A 20202-nucleotide genomic window follows, 5' to 3' on the forward strand; every position below is an offset into this window, starting at 1 on the left:
ACGCTCAAGACATGCTTTAGCTGAGCACTTGTCTCAAACAGAACTCCTTAGCCTGGCATTCAAGGCCGTCTGTAGTTTGGCACTTACTCTTATTTCTCGCTTCTCTTTTGCACATGTAATTCAGTGTGACCATAGTACTTGCCTATTCCTTCCTGGACAACGTTTCCCAGGAAAGCTTGCCACCTGTCACTTGTCACCATCTAGGCATGACCAAATTCCTTCTCTTCTTAAAGGCATAGCTCAAATGCTGCCTCCTACAGGTATTTTTCCTGATTCTTTCCTCCCTAAGCTCCTTACTTCCTCAAAGTAATCTTTCACTCCTCTGAACTGGGAAGGATTTTTGTCTCTGCAGCTCTTATGAAGCCTCAGTCTGTTACTACTATTTATGTAGCAGTCATCTTCTCTACTGGAAGCTCTTTGCAGGCTGACTCCATGCCTTATTTATCAAGATTTACAGTATTTAGCACTAAGCAGAGCTTAGAAAACACTTGTTGAGAGGGTAAGAAGGAAAGAAAAAGAACCACTCTTTAAAAAATTTTTTTAAATTGAAGTATAGTTGATTTACAATGTTGTGTTAATTTCTTCTGTGCAGCAAAGTGACTCAGTTATACTCAGTTACATATATATATATATATATATATATATATATTCATTCTAGAAAAAGAACCATTCTTAAAGCCTGGAGAATTGCAGCAAACATCCAGGGTTTTGCTTTAGGAACTGCCTCTTGACAATTCACCCCATTTCTCTGACTGCATTTTTGTGACTTCTTGCTTCTCTTAAACTTCCAAATATTGATATTCATTTTATTTGTTCTAAACCAGGGAGGGTGGGCAAGGAGTGTGGTTTTTCCTGAGTGAAGATTCCATAGTTATATACTCCAACTCCCAACTTAAAAAAATGAGCTTATGTTTGCCCAAATATAAGAAAATATGCATGATGTCTAAGATTTTCTTCTTTAAGAACCAAAAATGTAGTCCTCTTGATAACTGGAGGTTAGGCCAGATACAACTAGAGAGTTTGACAAACAAAAATTTGCCTGCCAACCTAGACTTCTCTTGCCAGCAAAATGGAGATGAAATAAAGTAAACTTCAGAAACAAAAACTTGAGAGACTTTGTCATCAGCAGACATACAATAAAGGGAATATTAAAGTATCCTTCAAGCAGGAGGAAAATTACCTACTTGGAAGCCCGGAAATGCAGGAAGGAATAAAGACCAACAAAAAAGGCAAATATGTGAGTGAATTTAAGTAAACATTGACCATATAAACAATAATAATAATAAAATCTTGTAGATATATATATATCCACAAGATATATATATATATATTTACATGAAAATATACAAACAACAATAAAAAATTGTCGGATAGGGACTTCCCTGGTGGCCCAGTGGCTAAGGCTCAGCGCTCCCAATGCAGGGGACCCAAGTTCAATCCCTGGTCAGGGAACTAGATCCCACATGCTGCAACTAAGAGTTCATGTGCCACAAGTAAAGATCCCGCACGCTGCAACAAAGATACCGGCGCAGCCAAATAAATAAATAAATAAATAAATATTTTTAAAAAGTGTTGGATAAGTTGGGAGGGCTGGGAGGAATGGAATATTCTTTAGGCAGAAATATAATAACCCTAGATGGAAGCTCAGAAATGAAGGAATGAAGAGCTTTAGAGAGGGTAAATACAAGGACAAATTTTAATATTGTCTAAAATGATTCTAATAATGTTCTGTGGAGTTCAAAAATATGTATAATTAAAATACATGACAACAATAGCATATGATTTTCAGGGAGAAAAGGTTAAGTTAAAGGTTCTAAGCTTGCAGCATTGTCTTGGGAATAATAAAAGTACTAATTTATGTTAGACTTAATAAGTTAAGGATGCATATTCTAATCTCTAGTACAACCACTAAAAGGATAGTAATACAATGTATAACTACCAAGTTAATAGAATGTAAAATTATTAAGACAATAAAATGATAAAAAAATCAATCCAAAGGAAGGCAAGAAAGGAGAGAAAAAGGAACATGGAAGAGGCGTGAAAAATAGAAGGAAATTAGTAAGATGTTAGATTTAAGCCAGTAATTACGGTAAATGAAAATGGACTAAATGTTTTAACGAAAAGACAAAGATCATCAGGTTGGTTAAAAAATAAAACTCTGATGAGAGAGACTCATAAAATATAAAGATTCCGAAAGCACTCATAAAATATAAAGATTCCAGTTTTTTAAAAAAACACTCAAACACTAGCCAAAAGAAAATGTTAATCTGACAGGAAGATAAAAATTCTAAGTTTGTATACACTTAATAACACAGCCTCAAATTTTATAAAGCAAAAATTACAGAACTTCAAGGAAAAATAGACAAACCTGTAACCATACTTGAAGATTTTTTAAACATTGTAATAATTTTTTATTGAACTATAGTTGATTTACAATGTTATGTTAATTTCTGCTGTATAGCAAAGTGATTCAGTTTTATATATATATATTCTTTTTAAAATTTTCTTTTCCATTATGGTTTATCACAGAATATTGAATATAGTTTCCTGTGCTATACAGTAGGACCTTGTTGTTTATCCATTCTCTATGTAATAGTTTGGATCTGCTAACCCCAAACTCCCACTCCATCCCTCTCCCACCTCCCCCCAGCCCCATGGCAACCACAAGTCTGTTCTCTATGTCTGTGAGTCTGTTTCTGTTTCATAAAAGTTCATTTGTGTCATATTTTGGATTCCACATATAAGTGGTATCATATGGTATTTGTCTTTCTCTTTCTGACTTACTTCATACTTGAAGATTTTTAACATACTTCTCTTAATAACTGATAGAAGCAGGCAAAATATTAGCAATGATACAGAATATTTAAATGAGATGATTAATGCATTTGGCCTAATCAAAACATTTAGAAGCACCCAACTACCAAATACACATTCTTTTTATTTATTTATTTATTTATTTAACTTTTATTTGCATTTATTTTTTGCGGCATTTATTCTCGGGCCATAACTTTTTGTTTCTTCTGGGATATCTTTTTCTTCTGTGCAACCTCCTCTTCTGGTTTAGGAACAATCTCTTCTTTTTCGGTAAGGATCATCTCAATGTGGCAGGGAGAGCTCATGCATGGGTTGATCCAACCATGAGCTCTGTTAAGTCCTGTGCCGCATCTTGGGGGCTTTGTTCACCTGAATGTGCTCAATGACCAGAGAATCTACCTCTAAGCCCTTAAGTTCAGCATCACTCTCTGCATTTTTGAGCATGTGCAGTAAAAATTCAGCACTTTTTTTGGGCCACCGACCTGAGTCCAGCTCCACTGTTTGGCCTGGGCACACCTACCAACTCCACCATTGTAACGACGGAATGGCACACATTGCTTCTTTAAAGTGACATCCTTCAGATACTGGTGGCTTTTCAGATATGCATACCCTTACTGGCCTGGGCAGTTTCACAGGTGTTCTGAAAGTGAACATGAAGATTTGAATCTCTTGACTTGCATGAGTTTGTGGGGTTTTCTGGGTCAAGTGAATACCAAACCATTTTTTAGTCACCGCGAGACACTGGACCTCCAGATTCGGCACCGACCACAGCCTGCCTGTACCCCTGCCAGCCCCATTCCCAACCATCGAGCCCCTCTGCGGCCCGCAGAGGCCTGAGAGCACGGGGCGCCAAGCCAGGGACTCCGACACATCCCCCCGCCAGAACTCTGCTCTGGAGGGTCTCGAAATCAGCACCGCCAAGGCCAGAATGGCAGCAATAACCAGAGGATTCACCACTCGAGAGAGATGCCTCACATTCTTTTTTAATACATACAAAGCATTTTCAAAAATTCACCATATGCTAGCCTATAAAGAATGTAAATCATAGAGTTTGACTCTGGCTGTAGTGGAATGGAGCTAGAAATCAATAACAAGAAGATAATTTCTGTAATCGCCACTTCTTTGGAAATTATGAAATACACTTCTAAATAATGATAGGGGAAGTCACTGGAAGAGATGGCATGTTCTTTGCTTTTCCCAGTGTCAGGTGTATGAGGGAGTCCTGTATCTGCAGACATTCCCAAGACATCTTTGCTGAGATGAAGGAAATGAGAGAAAAAGTGCCTAGTCTAGAGAAAAATGAAGAAGCAAAGTTGAAAGCGAGCTATCCTCATCTGAGATGAAAGTCCGGGGGCAGAGCTCTTGAGGAAATAGTTGCAAAAAAGCCTTTTAAAAAATTCTGAGAATTACAACATGGATAAAGCAAAAATGAAGATCAAGCAATTTCTTTTATTATTATTATTATTATTATTATCAAGGTATAGTTGATATACAATATTATATGTTTCAGGTGTACAACAAAGTGATTCACAATTTTTAAAGGTTACACTCCATTTATAGTTATTATAAAATACTGGCTACATTCCCTGTGTCATACAATATATGCTTGTAGTTTATTTTGTACACAGTAGTTTGTACCTCTTAATCCCCTGCCTCTATCTTGCCCCTCCCCGCTGAAGATCAAGCAACTTCTACTGCAGCCTCAGATGAGACATAGGTGTCTAGGGACCATGTCTCCTACTCGACGGGACCTTCCAAACAGAGACCATTGCTGTGGCTAGTGAACTGTCTGGCTGAGTAAAAGAACTGAATTGGGAATCTTCTCATTTTTATTATTTCTTCTTAATATATTACTTCTCAGCTATTTGTTTCCTTTCATACACTATGTCATTGGGACAGCTTTGTAGGTAGCAGTGAGATGTGTTGTTTCTTGAAGGGGTATAATCTTAAAATTTGAATGTGTATAATTTTTGGATTAAACAATGCACCAATGAAAAAGATACATCAGAGCAGTATAAAGTAATTTTCTGAAAACAACTGTATATATTTCATATTTTCTAGTGTAGAACTAGTTCTAACAAGTAATAAGCAAATTTTATGATTTTAATGTTTTGGGTTTCCTCATTTAATTTTAAACTTTTAATATTTTTCTTATTTCATATAATCTCTATTGTTACTTTCCTCTGTCTTTTTCTTTTTGGATTTTGTAAAACAGAAGTTTAAGACCACAAATTAGAAGACATCGCATATTTCAGGCAGATATTAAAGACTTGTGTCCCTGTAGTTGAACTTGATTTGCCTTAAACTTGTTTCATTTTTAAAAATAGAATTTTTTCTGGGCAATATTTGCCTATTCTGGTGTAACCTTGTGTGACACTAATGCTTACGTAAGAGAGCCCATGGTACGTAGTGTTTTTCACTTCTGTAGTGTTAGAATATCTTTTTGTTTTTGTTGAAGATGTGAACGAAGTATGTACATGCATAGACTGTTGAATTCACTTTTGTGCCATTTTTGTAAATACAGTAACTTGTACAACTTTTTGCAAATGTCTGAATTGATTTCACACATTAGGTGATAGATGATGTATGAAGTGGAAACCCAAGAATTCCCACAAAAAACTCTGTGTGTAGAGCTATGTGTAGTAGAAGTGATTTATAGTCTTGAGCTTCTAGAATATCACACTGAAATCTTTACTCAGTCTGCCATGGATAAGTGTTTACCTTTGTGACTGATATCTGTGACATTCAGAGGCCTTGTTCAAATATGATATGTTGCTCAGGGATCTGTTTTGTCCTAGATAGAACATTCATTCAGAATTTTATGAAACTGCAAGTCATATAATTTATAAACTTTTTTTAAATATAAATTTATTTATTTGTTTCTATTTTTGGCTGAGTTGGGTCTTCGTTGCTGTGTGCGGGCTTTCTCTAGTTGCAGCGAGCCGGGGCTACTCTTCGTTGCGGTGCGCGGGTTTCTCATTGTCATGGCTTCTCTTGTTGCAGGACACAGGCTCTAGACGCGTGGGCTTCAGCAGTTGTGGCACACGGGCTCTAGAGCGCAGGCTCAGTAGTTGTGGTGCACGGGCTTAGTTGCTCTGCGGCATGTGGGATCTTCCTGGACCAGGGATCAAACCTGTGTCCCCTGCATTGGCAGGCGGATTCTTAACCACTGCACCACCAGGGAAGCCCTAATTTATAAACATTTTTAAACATAGAAAAATTTTACTTTCATAGTCAACTTCAGGATTTTAGAATAAAATTCTAGGAGTTTTCATACTCTTCTTTTGTTTGGTTGCTTTTTTGACTCAAACTGATGTGCAGCCATTTTTGCTATTTGGAAACATAGCTGTGTGTATTTATTTATTTTGAATTTGTTCTGCTGAATACTCTATGTTATTCATTTTTAGAATGGTATTTTCTTTATAAATTCTCATTTTAATTTAATTACACTCTTGAACCTGTATTATTATTAATGTTTGATTATTGTTTGAGTGAAAATAATTTCATGATAAAACAAATACTTGAGAGCGCTGGCCGAGGAATCTACAACAGGAAGAAATGGAGTAGAGGCCAAAAGGCAGAGCAACCAGCAGATTTCAGCAATCTCATGGCGGTACAGAGAACAAATGGAGTTTGAGCAGCCAGGACTTGAGCCAAGGTCTTGGCAATAAGGGAGATACAGAGGTGAACTTAGCTCCTGACACTCACTTGATTTCTGCTTATTTTTTTTTTGGCTGCGTTGGGTCTTCATTGCTGAGTGCAGGCTTTCTCTAGTTGCAGCGAGCGGAGGCTACTCTTCGTTGTGGTGCATGGACTTCTCATTGCGGTGGCTTCTCTTCTTGCATAGCATGGGCTCTAGGTGCATGCGCTTCAGTAGTTGCAGCACGCAGGCTCAGTAGTTGTGGCATGCGGGCCCTAGAGTGCGTGGGCTTCAGTAGTTGTGGTGTGTGGACTCAGCAGTTGTGGCACGCAGGCTCAGCAGTTGTGGCACGCAGGCCCTAGAGCATACAGGATCAGTAGTTGCAGTGCGCAGGCTCTAGGGCACATGGGCTTCAGTAGTTGTGGCGTGTGGGTGCAGTAGTTGTGGTTTGCAGGCTCTAGAGCGCAGGCTCAGTAGTTGTGGTGCACGGGCTTAGTTGCTCTGCGGCATATGGGATCTTCTCGAACCAGGGATCGAACCCATGTCCCCTGCATTGGCAGGTGGATTCTTAACCACTGTGCCACCAGGGGAGTCCCCTGATACTTGATTTCAGTTTGAGGTATGTGCTGATTCTTAAGCTACATGGATTAGAAGCTATAGAAACAAGTAGAAAATGGCTAAAAAGCAAAGCAGAGTTTCCAGTAGCCAGAAGTTGGAGCTGAACATCTGCCAGAAGGAGGTAATCCAGGAAACATCTCATCCCTCTCAACTGATACTCTTGGAAGGCATCCACCGGGTGCAATCTAGAGGTAGAGCAACTGCTGTAAGACTGCAGCCCAGCCTCACATGAGCTCAGCCCTCACTGTAATGAACTGATCTGCCCTACTTAGTTGCCTGCCAAAAAATAAGGTCAATTTTTTCTGTAGAAAGATAAGATCATCTAGAACCTCTGTAATTGTTTATTTTCCTGCATTCAATCAAAAGCCTTCAGGGACAGCAAGTAAAATGGCCCAAAGAAATAAACTGTATCATATGAGAACTGCTAGGGTAGAAATGACCACCACCGCTTTCATATTCCCACCAGTAATCTCTGTGCAATAAATAAATAATATATTGTTCCATCATGTCTGCCCCCACCAATTTCTGTCGAATTTAAGGACAAGTGTTCCATAAATCATTTTTGAGCACCTACCATGTTCTAGGCTCTGTGGTAGATGGTGGGCGTGGAGAGATGACGAGACAGAGGATTCGCTTCCCTCGTGCTGCTTATGGTCCAGCAGGGAATGGCAAATAAGCGAAGTGTGATCAGTGCTATAAAAGATGAAACAGAGTTTTATGGAAACACAAAGCAGGAGGACCTAACTCAGGGCTAGCCAGTGTGCTGATCAACCTTGCACCCCAGTACTCAGCATAGTTCTTGACACATGGAATGCATGTTTACAGAACACAGAAATAAATGAATCTAGTGACTGGATAGAGGCTGAGGAACAGAGAAAGGAGTGACTAGCTCAGTTTCACATCATAAGGGAGGATTTCACAAAAGATTTACCACCCTGCCCACTCTGACACCCTCACTCTAAAAGGTAAGTTTTGAAGGGGAAGAGTTTACCAAAAGATAAAGGTGGAACCAGCATCAGAGGTACAAGAAACAGCAAGTAAAAGTTATGAAGGAGAGAAAGAGCACGGTAAGATCAGAAAATGCTTTCTTGATGGTAACTGGGATAACCACTTTTAAACCTTTAATTAGAAGCAAAATACATTTTTTAAAGGAAATATCATGAAAAAGCCCAATACATTAAGAAATAAAAGGCAGGGGCAAGGAGATCCTCTGAGTGAAGGAGAGCCCTTAATCCCCTGCTGTGACCTCCAAGGCACTTCCAGGAAGAGACTTTGTTAATCTCATTTTGTAAGCCACTGGTCTACAAAGAGTATTCACTGGAGTCAGGGGGAGAGGTGGTGTGGGGTCTCATAGGGCCTGTATACCATGCTAAGTAGGTGGCGGAAAGCACTGCATCTTTTTCTTCCGCTCATTACTAAATATTGTAAAATGCCAAAATGTATAAGAACAAAAACATCAAATCATCAATCCCACAGTTCAAGGATAACTACTCAACATCTGGGTCTTTTTCCTCACTGAAGCATAGTTAAGCAATGCAGGGAGGAAATTCCATTGCATTTTAGGAAAATGCTTTTCTTAACAGTATGGAAGGTGGTAAGTGACACGGGGGGCCGTTTAGGAGAAACTGTAATAGGCCAAACAAGTCATCCCGATTACAGTGGGAAGGACAAAAGGGATCAATTTGAAAGACATTGTTAAAGTCAACTGAACCCTGTGACTGACGGATGGAGGGAGAATGAGAAATAGAAGAGCATCTCCACAGTGGGCTTCTGTGGGAAATGAAACCATTTACTAAGACATGGATTGCACACAGGATGAGAAGCAGGTTTTGGAGTGGAAGCTCATGAGTTCACTTGTAGACGAATTGAATTGGATAAGATGACTGTGGGAAGTTCCTGTGGAGATATCTAGCTGACTACAGAAAAATCATGAGGGATACACCTAACAATCTCAAACTTTGGTGATAGAGAAATCTTTCCCTCGATAGAGAAATCTTTCCCTCACACTCCTGAGGTTCTCCAAACCATATTCCTGCCAAGAGAATTTCTTGTTTAAATCATCACCCTTCAAACTGATCACCTTTCAAATTTCCCCTCCAGTTTTTTCTCTCTTTTGATAATCTTCATTTTGATTATAGAAAACAGTTCATTGCACAATTCCTTTGGGAACCTGTAATAAATTATTAAAATCTTAGAAGCTCTTTCATCCTGGAGCCTAAACATAAGAAGCATCTAAATAATGAAATTGTTCTAAAAGGAATTTTGAAATGGTGATCTTTTTAGAAAAAAAAATCATCCTACTGTAATAATCAAATAATTATTTGCTCTAGTACCTGGCAAATAGTGACAGTGTGATCTGCTTGACTGCAAATGACCAAATGGCTGTTTAATGTAATGACCATGTAATGCTTTTGCCTCCCACCATCTAAGCCCACATCTTGGGATAACAGTACTCTGGTTTTCGTCTGAGGATCTGTTTCTCCTCCTGTCTTAGGCCATGTGGTTTCTATGAAGTTACCTCTCCCCATAAACCCCCTTGGAGCCAGGGGTGGAGCACAGGATCTACACTAAGCCAATCAGGGCATCCCTCTCACCCTCTTAATTACAACGATTGGTTCAAAAATGTGCAAAGTATCCTAGTAAGGCTAATCAAGGCCTACAAGACTTAATTCTGGGACTTCTCTTTGAGCTATCAGTTAAGCATGCTCTTTATCTCTCCTTTGCTAGATGTGACATTGTGTTGATATGAGCCTGAAGTTGCCAAGGGCTAGCATATGCAACCTAAAGAATGTAGCAAAAACTGCAAGAGATGGAAGAGAAACAGTGAAAAGTCAAGACCTGACATCATTTGAATCCTAGAACCAGATGCACAAGAAGGCCAGTCCCCCCACTATGTTTTAAAATTAACATACAGTAAAATTGACTTCATTTTTGGTATACAGTTCTGTAAGTTTTAGCATATGTATAGATTTTGTATAAGGAACACCGCAATCAGGATACAGAATAGTTCCATTTCCCTAACACCCCACTCCCCAATTCTTGCCCTATCCCTTTGTAGTCATGTCTACCAACCACCCCTGAACCCTGATAACCACTGACATGTTCTCTATCCCTGTTGTTTTATCTTTTCAAGAATGTCAAATAAATGGACTCATGTAGTATGTAAGTTATTAGACTGGTTTTCTTCATTCAGCATAATGCCCTTGAGATTCATGCTAATATTTAGAAATTTTCCATTGTTGTCAGAGAATATAACTGTAACATTTCAATCCATTTTAATGTACTGAGACTTGTTTTATGGCCTAGCATGTGGCCTGTCTTGCTGGGTATTCCTTGTATACTTGAAAAAAATGTCTCTTTTGCTGTTTTGGGGTGAAATGTTTTATAAATATCAATTAAGACAAGCTGGTTGAGAGTATTGTTCAGTTCTATATTCTGTCTACTTGTTATATCAAATACTGAGAGAGACATGTTAAAATTTCCAACTATAATTATTTTATCTATTTCTTCTTTCTAATTCTGTCAGATTTTAGTCAGTTAAAACTTACCACTTGTTGTAAAGAAAAAAAAGTAAATTCACTGACATTCTGGATTCTGTTACATTCTTAAGAAAATTATTGTGGCTTTAATTTAGAAGTAAATTTGCCTGGACTCAAACCCTGTAGAGTGTAGTAGCTTATGTTTCTGCTTAGTTCTCCATTTAAACAAAGATTTGGCCAATGTTTTTGCTCAGATTACTGGGTTCACCCTCTTTGCTGCTCCCCTAATGATCAGTTTTCCCTTCTAAATGTCAAGCTACTCTCTCTGCTAGCCCTGTCTCTGTTCTCTGCTATCTTAAACCCACAGGGCTTCAGCTTTTGCTGCCTTAGGTGCACATCTGTTGGGGAATATATGTTGTCAGAGGGCAGCAAACACACCTCTCACCCAGTGCTATTGTTTTCCAAGGACTCCTGACTGCTATTGCAATATTTCAGCAGGCCCTGGGCATGTAGTTGAATGCAGCCAGGGATTTGGCAGAGTTGTTACTCGTATTTTGGATCTTTTCCCTTCTGTGGGTCCTTTGTTTCAGGACTCCCTCCCAAGTTTGCAGGTTCTCTTCTAACAACCCTGAACTTAAGTTTGCTACCACCTTGAGCCAATAAGACTTCAGTGTTGGGACTTCCCTGGTGGCATAGTGGTTAAGAATCCTCCTGCCAATGCAGGGGACACGGGTTCAATCCCTGGTCCGGGAAGATTCCACATGCCGTGGAGCAGCTAAGCCCATGCACCACAACTGCCGAGCCTGCGCTCTAGAGCCCGCGAGCCACAACTACTGAGCCCGTGAGCCACAACTACTGAAGCCTGCACGCCTATAGCCAATGCTCCATAATAAGAGAAGCCACCGCAATGAGAAGCCCACGCACGAAAAGGAAGAGTAGCCCCTGCTCACCGCAACTAGAGAAAGCCCACACGCAGCAACGAAGACCCAGCGCAGCCAAAAATAAATAAATAAACATATATACATATAAAAAAAAAGACTGCAGTGTTTCACTCCTGTATTTGAAGGGATGAGGGACACTGTCAGGTAAAAAGCCACAGATTCATAATTATCACCAGTTGCTGAGTAAATTCTGTGGTTTCTGCCTAAATTCATTGTCTTTCAGATCTTTAAAAAGTTGTCTTTATTATATTTCGTCTACTTTTCTTTGTTATTAGCTGCACGTGGGTTCACGTGACTGCTTTAGGCTGCCACCAGTGCCTCTTGAGAAGGACATAGAAGTATCTTTGTGGATTACTTTAGTATGTTGATTATAAGATTTTTCTAAGGTAGTTATTTTTTTTAATGAGGTTATTTCAACCCACTTTGTGAACTAAACCTTATGTAGAAAAACATATATATGTATGTGTGTATATGTATATTGTTCAGTTTGCTCTTTTGGAGTTAAAACAAGGGTTGGCAAACTTTTTCTTAAAGGGCCAGATAGATATTTTAGGCTTGTGGGCCTTATGGTCACTGTTGCAACCACTCAACCCTGCCATTGTATTGTGAAGCAGCCATAGACAAAAATGCAAATAAATGGGCATGATTGTGTTCCAAAAAAAACTTTATTTACAAAAGCAGATAGTGGATCTGCTGACTGTACTTTGCCAATCCCTAACTAAAATTATCTTAATAATATATCTTATCAGACAACTGGGTTCTTTGGAAGATTTTAGTCACTATGGTGTATCAAACAGAGAAGGTCCTGATTAAATACTGGCGGAAGAAGTTACTAATTTAAAAAGCCACTTTTTTTTTTTTAAATTATTTATTTATTTTTGGGTGTGTTGGGTCTTCGTTTCTGTGCGAGGGCTTTCTCCAGTTGCAGCAAGCGGGGACCACTCTTCATCGCGGTGCACGGGCCTCTCACCGTCGCGGCCTCTTGTTGCGGAGCACAGGCTCCAGACGCGCAGGCTCAGTAGTTGTGGCTCACGGGCCCATTTGCTCCGCGGCATGTGGGATCTTCCCAGACCAGGGCTCGAACCCGTGTCCCCTGCATTGGCAGGCAGATTCTCAACCACTGCGCCACCAGGGAAGCCCAGCCACTTTATTAAGTGATTTTTTTTTTTTCCACTTACGCATTCTTTAACCAACAGTGCCACCCCCTGACTAAGAGGAAATAATTTTCCTGTAAAATGAATATTATAGAGCAATTGAAAAAATAATTATTGGTTTATTCTTTCAACAAATATATATAAATATATATAGTATACCAAGCACTATACTTGGCATTGAACTGTATCAAAGAGACATGGATGTTTATAGAGTTTATAATCTAGTGGGAGAGATAAGCAATGATTAAGCAAGTAACCCCCAAATAAACGATCCAAAATTTTGACGAGAGCTACAAAGGAAAGAAGTATATAGTGAATTTCATATAATAGAAGTACCTTTTTGGGCTTGTGTAGTCAGGGATGTCCTCACTAAGGAAGTGATATTTAATCTGAGATATCAAAGATAACTGGAAGATAGCCAGTGGGGGGTAGAACTTTCCAGGCAAAAAGAGGGCACAGTATGTGTACAGGCCTTCATATGAAAAAGAGCTCAGTTTGTTGGAGGAACTAAAAGACCAATGTGGCTGGATCATAATGAGTGAAAAAGAAAGAGCCTGAAGAGGATGTTAGCGAGGTAGACAGGTTTTTCCTATAGATGCTGTATTTTATTGCAGGCACAATTGGAAGCCACTGATAGTTTTCTAAACAAAGGAGTAGAATACTCTGATTATATTTTAAAAATCAAGCTCTGACTACTAAGTCCAGAATTAGCTAGGGGGGAAAAGAATGGAAACAGGGAAGTAAGCAACTTTATTAAAAACAAAAATAGAAAAGCCTTCATGGCTTCTGGCTATGACTGCCTAGCTTATATCAGAACAACCCTCTTGCTGAGAACAACTAGAAGAGCTGGTAAAATATATTTTAAAATCGTTCTGGGGGGAGAATTTTTAATTGTGGTAAAAAGCACATAACATAAAATTTACGTTCTTAAGTGTACAGTTTAGCAGTGTTAACTATATTCGCATTGCTGTGTAACAGACCTCTAGAATTTTTTCGTCTTGCAAAGCTGAAACTCTATACTCCATAGCACAACTCCCCGTTTTCTCCTTCCCTCAGCCCCTGGCAACCACCATTCTACTTCCTTTTCCATGATTTTGACTACTCTAGATAACTCATATATGTAGAATCATATAGTATTTGTCCTTCTGTTATTGGTTTATTTCACTCAGCATGTCCTCAAGGCTCATCCACTGTTGTAGCATGTGGCAAAATTTCCCTCTTTTTATTTTTATTTATTTATTTATTTAGGACTGTGTTGGGTCTTCCTCGCTGCGCGCGGGCTTTCTCTAGTTGAGGAGAGCGGGGGCTACTGTTCGTTGCGGTGCGCGGGCTTCTCATTGCGGTGGCTTCTCTTGTTGCAGAGCATGGGCTCTAGGTGTGCAGGCTTCAGTAGTTGTGGTGTGCAGGCTCAGTAGTTGTGGCTTGTGGGCTCTAGAGCACAGGCTCAGTAGTTGTGGCGCACGGGCTTAGTTGCTCCGTGGCATGTGGGATCTTCCCGGACCAGGGACTGAACCCGTATCCCCTGCATTGGCAGGTAGATTCTTAACAACTGCGCCACCAGGGAAGTCCCTTTTTAAAAAGCTGAATAGTATTCCATTGTATGTGTGTGCCACATTTTCTTTATCCATTTATCTGTAGATAGACATTTGGGCAGCTTCATCTCTTGGCTATTGTGAATAATGTGCGCTGAACATGGGTGTGCAAATATCTCTTCAAAATCTTACTTTCAATTCTTTTTCATATATACCCAGAAATGGATTATATGGATTAGTTATTTAAAGGAAACTCCATAATGTTTTCCATAGTGGCCGCACCATCTTACATTCCCTCCAGCAGTTTATAAGGATTCCAATATCTCCACATTCTCATCAACACTTGTTATTTTCTGTGTGTTTAAATTTTTTTATAGTTGCCATCCTAATGAATGTAAGGTGATACCTAATTGTGGTTTTGATTTACACTTCTCTAATGATTAGTGATGTTGAGCATCTTCTCACATGCTTGTTGGTCATTTGTGTACCTTTTTTGTGAAGTGCTTATTCAGGTCTTTTGCCTATTTTTTAATCCGGTTACTTTTTTTTTTTTTTAATGGTAGAATTGTAGCAGCTCTTTGTATATACTGTATATTAACCCCTTATCAGATAGATGATTTGCAATTATTTTCTCCCATTCCATAAGTTGCCTTTTAACTCTGTTGATTGTTTCCTTTAATGTGCAGAGGCTTTTAAGTTTGGTGTAGTCTCATCTGTCCATTTTTGCTTTTGTCGCTAAAAATCTTTTTGAAGGCATTGGAGACCTAGGTAGGTGAGGATTTGAGAAATCGAGATTCAGGAGAGAAGGTCCAGAGAGGTGAACCTCAAGGCATTTGCTGATTTGTAAGTACCAGAAAGCAGCAGCTGTGAGGTTGAAAAGCTGAGCAGAGGTTTGGCAGGACTTGCCCAGCACCCCTGCAGAGCTACATCCTAGGATTAAGATGATACAGAAATAGACCAGCCCTCACAAAGACAAAAACTCAGCTTGGAATCAGAACAGTCCTAGACTGGGTTAAAGTAGTCTGCCCCTACTCTAATAATCTTCCAGAAGAGATAGTAATCCTTTCTGGAGGAAGATAACACCATTTAGATCCTCAACTTATCTCTGTAATTTTTCATACTTAAAGACCAGGATACACTAAAAAATTTATCAGGCTTATCAGGAAACAAGACCAAATGGTGGAAAACCAAGAGGGGGGGGGAAACCCCACACACATACCAAACAACAGAGTAGAGACATACAGATAAATCCAGATATTGGAATTATCAGAAAAGATGTACTATATGTACAGACGTGAATAATAGACTCCCAAATATGTCTATGTCCTAATTTCCAAACCTATGTTTATGATAACCTATGATTATGTTACCTTACCTGTTTAAAGGGACTCTGTGGATGTGATTAAGTTAAGGTTCTTGAGAAAGGGAGATTATCGTGGATTGTCTGGATGGGCCCAGTGTAATTGCAAGGGTCCTTATAAGAGGAAGTCAGGAGAATCAGTGTCACTAGTAGATGTGATGGCAGAAGCTAGAGACTGGAATAATGCATGGAAGCCAAAAAAGGCAGGAAAGTGGATTCTCCCCTCAGTGTCTCCAGGAGGGACCAGCCCGGCCAAGACCTTGATTTTAGCACGGTGAGATTCATGTCGGACTTCTGATCTACCCAACTGTAAGATAATAAATCTGTGCTGTTTTAAGCCACTGAGTTTGTGGCCATTTGTTACAGCCATAATAGGAAACTAGTACATAGCCTAACAGGGGATACAATTATACAAACATACAATTTCAAAGTAAATAATATGGAGGCACAGGGCTGAAGTGCTCAGTGCAATCTGGGATTCACAGAATCAGGTATGATGGTAACCTACATGATCCCATAATCATTGGTCATCCATGAGTATAGGAATACAAAAACCCAGCTGAATGGCAGATTTTTGGAATAATCAGGAGGCTGAAACAAAACTTCATTGTATCTCTAACTAAGAAGTTTGATTTGATGAACATAGTACTCTGCATTCAATACTTAAAGAACACCTCTTTTTTTTCAGGCTCACATCCATTTTCTCATTTCACCACTTATTAGGCTACAAATTAGGATAGAAAGGAAGTCTCATAATATTTGAAAGAATCGATATCACACAGACCATCATCTCTGACCATATGAAATTGAGTTAGATATCAATTTTGAATGATAAATCAAAAATCCCCATGCATTTGGAAATTTAAAAACACATTCAAAAGCACAATAAAAATAATTACTGTGTCAAAGAAAAAAATTTAATGAATATTGAACTTAATAAAAATGCCCAGATGGTAGTGAGCTAGAAAGCTCTAGGAGACGTCTGTAGGATGATGAAATTAATGGAGCACCACAGGCATCTGAACATCCTGAGAGGAAATTTAGACAATTGGGGAAGACTTTCAGGTTGAATTGGTAAAAACGAAACTAAGCAAACAACATTAAAAAAAAACCCAAAATAATTATGCCAGGAAAAACAAAAAGCTTTGCATGGAAAAAATATCATAGTCTACTACATGGCTCAACTATGAGTTGTGTTAATAGGGTCATAACACTGAATATTGACCTACCAAAATTATTATATAACTATATTGGAAAAAGGGTGGGATGGCAGAGATATGGATGGTGGGGTGAGGGGATAAAGATAGTTACATCCTCATCTCCCATAGTGGGAAGACAATATATAATTCCCAAAGTTGAAAATTAAAGAATATTGTCATTATGCTATTTAGAGAAATGGAAGTAAGTATTAAAATAATCAACTAAAAGAGATAGAAGTGGTTGCCTTTGGGGACAGGAAAATGGGGGAGGGGGTGGGTGAGACTTTGCTGTTTTTCACAACAAACTTTGTATAACTGTATGATTCTAGACCAGGGGTTGGCAAATCTTTTCTGTAAAGGACTAGACAGTAAACATTCTAGGCTTTGCAGGCCATATGGTCTCTGTTGCAGATTGGAAAAAGCCTTGTATTCCATCCTATGAAGTGTAAACTCCATGCCAAGGACAATGGAATTCACTGATGGACTTAAAGTGGGGCATTCCCTGATCAGATAGGTTTTGAGAAACTTCACTCAGTAGTGTGGACAATGCAAAGAAAAGATCTGTCATGATAGGTTTAGGAAGACTCAAACTCCTGTCCAGGTGAGAGATTATTTTGTAAAGAAATATATGAATTACCATATTAGGTATCTTTTTGACAGATACACACAGGACTCTGACAAATTACTAAGAGAAATGCCTTTAGTGAATTATTACCATAGATTTTCTATTGTAGGAAACATACTTTAAATGTATATTAAGAAACAAGTTCACCATGACCTTAGCACTGTTTTATACACACACACACACACACACACACACACACACACACACTCACTATGTTTTGGTACAGAATAAACTGGTACTTAAGTTGTGGGTATAAGGGTTAAAGGCAAGGATTGCTAGGTGCCAGAAGGCAGGCACGTTCTGAAAGCAACTGTTCTAAAGTTCTTTGAAGCTCTCAAAATAGCACAATACTTCCCCTTCTAGTTCCAAGCTTGCCTTTCAGAAAGTACTGTTAAGAATGAAAAAAAGTAGAAAGAAGGATATTTAATTTTTCAAAATGATTATTTGCCTTTGATAGCCTAGGCCTGGGAAATACAGAATTACATCTGTTGTAATAGATAACTTTCAGATAGCACATTTCAGTTTATAGCGAATGTGCTTTATTTATTTATTTAAGATGTGGACCATTTTTAATATTTATTTTTATTATTTATTTATTTAGGCTGCGCTGGGTCTTAGCTGCAGCACACGGGGTTCTCCGTTGCGGCATGTGGGATCTTTAGTTGCAGCACGCGAATTCTTAGTTGAGGCATGCATGTGGGATCTAGTTCCCCAAACAGGGATTGAACCCGGGGCCCCCGCAGAGTCTTACCCACTGGACCACCAGGGAAGTTGCTGAATGTGCTTTAGATTTAGTATCTAACTTGTAATTCTCTAATAAAATTGTAAATTCTAGGCGTGGAATTTGATTTAAAGATATGTAAGCTCAAGACAGGCAATCCCTGCCATGTCCACATTGCTATATTTAAAATGGATAACCAACTGAGGACCTACTGTATAGCACAAGGGACTCTGCTCAATAATATGTAATGGCCTAGATGGGAAAAGAATTTGAAAAAGAACAGATACCTGTATATGTGTAACTGAGTCACTTTGCTGTATACGTGCAACTATCACAACATTGTTAATCAACTATACTCCAATATAAAATAAAAAGTTAAAAAAAAATACAGGCAATCCCTGAGATTTCTTTTAAAATTAAGGATATGATGAGTCAGAACAGCAAACATTTCTATAGTATGTGGTTGGCATTGCTCTATGCCTCTTACATGTATGAACTAAATTAGTCCTCATAACAAACCTATGAGGAGTTTACTATTATTATTCCCACTTTACAAATGAGGAAATTGAAGCAGAGGTTAAATTACTTGGCCTAAAACCCCATGGCTACTAAGTGGCAGAGCTATGATTTGGACCTACACAATTTGACTGTAGAAGCTGTGTTTTTGATTATTACATGACACTGCCTCTTGCACTGATTTAATAATTAGTGGATATGCAGATTCAAATTGCTCTGACCTGTAATTTCAATGTATCATAATGAGCTATTGGGAGATTAATTACAGTGATTAACACAAATGTGAGGAATACAGCAAAGTCAAACTCATGATCACACATAAGTAAAAGGAAAAATGTCTGCCAACCAGGAGGCACTGATGCTACCTGTTATTTTCAAATTTCCTTTCTTTTTTTCCTTTCTAAAATGCCCACTAAGACTGCAAGCACCATAGGGGTGGGATCCACCTTTCTTGTCTGTTTTTTCATAATAATATCTGCATCTAGCATGGTACCTGGTACCTAGTGGACACTCAAATATTTGACCTACTGCAGATTCGCGGGCCTCAGGGAATGCTCTTCAAGAGGCCATTTACTAGCTTTGATTAAGTTAGTTATTTTTGGTCCTTTTTAAGACTACAGAAGACCTTCATAAGTTCTCACTGTTAAAGATTTAAAAATATGTAAGTAGACACAATAAAACTTGAAAATTCACTTTCTAATCACCAACACATACTCTTTTCCAGTTGACAACTGTCCTGTTTGGTGTGATCCGAGTTCTCTTTCTATGCATCTACATGCACATATGCCAGTACACGTTTATATAAAAATACAAGTGTAACCACAAGTACACATTTTTCTGCAACTACCTCCTGTCAGTTTCTCATGTCTCTATAAATCTACTTCATTTCTTTTAACAGTTATCTAGTATTTCGTAGTATGGACATATTAAACTTTATGTAATTACTCCCTATTGATGGAAGTTTACCTGGATTCTTACTAGTATCTATTAAAAACCATGCAGCAATGAACACTGTTGTGTAAATACCTGTAGACATGTAGCCTTACTGGGTAACACAGATCCTTGTTCACCGAAAAGCCCGTTAGCAGGTAGGCGCCTTTTAGAACCCACTTAAACAGCGCTTCTTCTTTCCCCCTGCCTTTTTAAGAAGAGGTGGGTCGAGAGCCGGTGAGCGCAAGTTAGCAGAGAAGTAAAATTCCTCGCTTAAGGTGTTCGTAAAGTAACTATTCCTCTTGCACACGGCTTTTTTTCTCAAGAACAATCTGCATAGGGCGTGTAGAACAAGAGCTCGGACGGTGGCGACCGGGAAGACGTGGGATAAACGGGCTTCTGGGAAGAAGCGCCTGCACGGCGACGTCCTAGAGGACAGCGTCTGCCCCGACCCCATCAATTTTGCCCTTTTTAGGCTAGACTGAGGGAGCACTTCTCCTAGTATTAAAAATGGCCCGGAGACAGCAGAGCGAAATTGAAGGTATCGATGTGGCGTGAAAAGTGCACTGAACGGTGGCGAGGCCCAAATAAGAACGGGAGGACACCGCGAGGACCACCGCCATCGCCGCGGCAACCTCCTCGAGCCACCACGGAGGACTCGCTTTCCCAGCGG

At 39.1% G+C, this 20202-nt stretch overlaps 1 pseudogene across 1 annotated transcript; it reads right to left on the minus strand.

Annotated features, from left to right (window-relative positions):
* Positions 1 to 2711: 2711 nt before the first annotated feature.
* LOC309609047 (large ribosomal subunit protein uL22 pseudogene) lies at positions 2712 to 20159 on the minus strand (annotated as a pseudogene). The gene is made up of 2 exons (XR_014249723.1): positions 19626 to 20159; positions 2712 to 7765 (listed from the first exon to the last, which is right to left on the minus strand). The product of XR_014249723.1 is annotated as a large ribosomal subunit protein uL22 pseudogene (transcript).
* Positions 20160 to 20202: the final 43 nt, after the last annotated feature.

This window comes from Balaenoptera borealis (assembly GCF_965194805.1).
Source record: "Balaenoptera borealis genome assembly, chromosome: 13".
Classification (NCBI taxonomy): domain Eukaryota; kingdom Metazoa; phylum Chordata; class Mammalia; order Artiodactyla; family Balaenopteridae; genus Balaenoptera; species Balaenoptera borealis.